At 36.6% G+C, this 3,034-nt stretch overlaps 1 non-coding gene across 1 annotated transcript; it reads left to right on the top strand.

Annotated features, from left to right (window-relative positions):
* The first annotated feature begins 455 nt into the window (after positions 1–455).
* On the top strand, positions 456–562 carry LOC122065452. The gene has a single exon (XR_006136012.1). It is a non-coding gene; the product is annotated as a small nucleolar RNA R71 (small nucleolar RNA).
* Positions 563–3,034: the final 2,472 nt, after the last annotated feature.

Here is a 3,034-nt window from a genome sequence, read left to right as displayed (position 1 = left end):
AGAAATTTGGGTGATTTCTCCATCCTGGATTGTAGGTGTTACTATATGGATTATTTAGGTATAAGGCATTAACACTATCATTAGAAGTGCCCCCAGAGGTGTTGGGGCATTCTTCTAGGAGATGTCCAGGGGACTGGCACCAAGCACAAATCTTAACCAAATTGACTGATGATGGCTCCCTAGGAACAATAGCCTCAATTCTCTTGATTAGGCTATCCAAATGGGCTTCCTTGGCTACTATCCCATCCACAAAATATCCTTTTCCTCCTATGGTTCTTTCACTCTCTTGGGTTGATTCCCACTCACGGGTTTTGTCAGCTAAGTCAAGTAAGAAATCCCATGCCTTTCCTTCATCTATAAAGGATGTGAATCCCTCAGGGCACATAGACTCTATCATTTGTTTAGTTGGGTAATCAATACCCTCATAAATTATTTGACATAAATGCCATAGGTCTAGGCCATGGTGAGGGCATTCTTGGAGTAGATCCTTGAATCTCTCCATAAGTTTGGAAAATGACTCACTAGGCTTTTGCCTAAACTGAAGGATATCACTTCTAAGCTTATTGGTCTTATGAGTTGGGAAAAACTTCTTAAGGAAGACAACTGTGAACTGTTCCCATGAGGTTATGTAATTTGTGGGTAACCCATACAACCACTTCTTAGCTTGGTCTTTCAATGCAAAAGTGATAAACCTAAGCTTAACAGCATCATTAGAAAGCTGTTGGATCTTAATTAGAACATATACCTCTTCAAATTCCCTTAGAAATAGGTATGCATCCTCAGAGGTCAACCCATGGAAGTGGGGCAACATAGTGATGTATTGAGATTTGAGTTCAAAATTATTGCCCTGGGCTTGTGGTAGAACTATACAGGAAGGTTGAGCTGTTCTAGCAGGGTAGAACCTATCTTTCAGAGATTTAGGTGAAGGGTTTTGCTGTTGGTCTCCCATATTGAAGGGTTTTAAAGAGAGCAAACGTATAGGGTCACTACTTGTTGGATCTCTTCTTTCTAACTGATTCTTAGTATTACGTACCCACTTAACACTCATACAATAGAAAACTACCCACAACTAAAGTAAGAATAGCACAAAAGAATGGATAGCAAAACTTTTTTTTTTTTAATAATTTTGTGATTTTTATTTGGGAGCTTACCGGTAGGGATCCGGGGTTGCTCAGGTCAATTCCTGAGGTACTGCTACAGGGCGAAACCTGTCTTTATCATACGGTGAGGCATGACGACCTCCACCGATACAACTATCATTGCAATTTGTTCTTCTCAGGAATTCAATAAAATAAAAGGAAAAACAAAATAAAGCAAACAAAGCACTCCGATTTACCAAAAGAAAGCAAAAAATAACATGGAACAGTCTCCCCGGCAATGGCGCCAAAAAATTGTTTGAGATTTTAAATGTAACCGCAAGCGTACGGATCAATGTAGCTACGGGTCGAACACAAGGAGAGCAGGCACTTTATTTGTTTATTTCTTTTAATAATGCGAAAGTGAACCGATTAATGGTTGTGATCTAATTCTAATTACCATCCTAAACATATGTATCTAAAATAACGTCCTAACCATTCGTCATCTAAGAATTTAAAGACACAAGCCACACAACTAAAATTAAATAAATAAATAACTGAAAATAAACAACCCACGCAATTAAAGAAAAATAATAAAGAAAAAAAAATTGAAATAAAAATAAAGTAAAAGAAAGGGGATAAAGCTAGAGAGAGACTCACAAGTAGGTTTCTCTACTTAGCCCGAGGGATGCATCATAATATGAGCTTCCCTACTTGACCAGAGAGTCACTCTTACAAGGATTACTCTACTTGGCTTTAGGGAAAGGGAGACAATTAAAATAAAAACAATAAATTGATGGTTCTATGGCTAGGAGGGGCAAAGCCAACACATACACTAGCCATGTTCCTTGGGGGAAAGGGATAGCAATAATGTAACGACTGAAATTAAAATCCTAAATTAAGAAAGAAAGGGTAGTTAAAAGAGGAAATGAGAGGGGGGAGAGAAGACTACTGAAGGAGCCTACTTACTTGAACTTCAACCCTCGAACTGAAAACTTGATCGATTTGAGATACTACCAGTACTAAAAACTAGATCTAGAATAAACCAAATCTGAAATTTCTAGTACTAGAGAAAACAAATCTTGAAAAAAAAAATTACTCCACGGCTCGTGATCTTGTCACCTAGATCTAAGCCTAGAACTATAACTTAAAAATTACAACTCAATTGCGTAAATCATAAACATAAAAGGGCTGAATAAAAATAAAAGAGTGCTTGCGTTAATTGAAATAAAAAAAAATATTACAAAAGTGATTAAACAAAAGATAAAGAAGAACTAAAACTAGAGAGAGAGCAACTAAAAAAAACTAGAAGAAGAATGAATTGTCTCTCCTCTTACATGAGTTGTATTTATAGGGAATGGGGAGGTAGGGTAACAAATTTCTCTTTCCTAAAAGGGAGAAACCCACAATTGATTGTGAGATCTTTTGAAACCAAAAGTGCTACGGTGGAGGAGAGAGAAGAGAGAAATAAACTTTGAGAAATTTCCTATAATTTTTTTTGCTTATTTTCTTTCTCTTTTTTTTTTTTCTTTCCTTTTTTTTTTTTTTTCTTCTCTTCTTAGGAGCCCTTCCACAATTTTCTTTGCTTCTAATTTGATGTGGAAATCCCCTCCATGCCCTTAGTGCTTTAAGTGAGTGAAAAGCATGAAATCTTCAACAAAATTCTATAAAAAAAACAACCATGAGATTCGAACTTGAGACCTCTTTGTGAGCAAGGGAATTTTGTACATCATAGCTCACCAACTACGCTAGGTAGTTGTTGTTACAAAAAATGAATCTTCAATCACTTAAGGTTGTGATCCATCGATCCTTGTCGGCATTTGGAATATTCCTTATACCTCTAGGACAACTGCAAATGGGCTGGTTCTGCATCTCAGTTCAGTTCTAATACATTATTCTTTTTCTGGCCTGAAAAGAATAATCATTTGTACGGGTGACAAAACGAATGTGTACTTTTA

The sequence above is a fragment of the Macadamia integrifolia genome, unplaced genomic scaffold, assembly GCF_013358625.1.
Source record: "Macadamia integrifolia cultivar HAES 741 unplaced genomic scaffold, SCU_Mint_v3 scaffold2021, whole genome shotgun sequence".
Taxonomy (NCBI): domain Eukaryota; kingdom Viridiplantae; phylum Streptophyta; class Magnoliopsida; order Proteales; family Proteaceae; genus Macadamia; species Macadamia integrifolia.
This window is presented reverse-complemented; position numbering and strand designations above follow the sequence as displayed.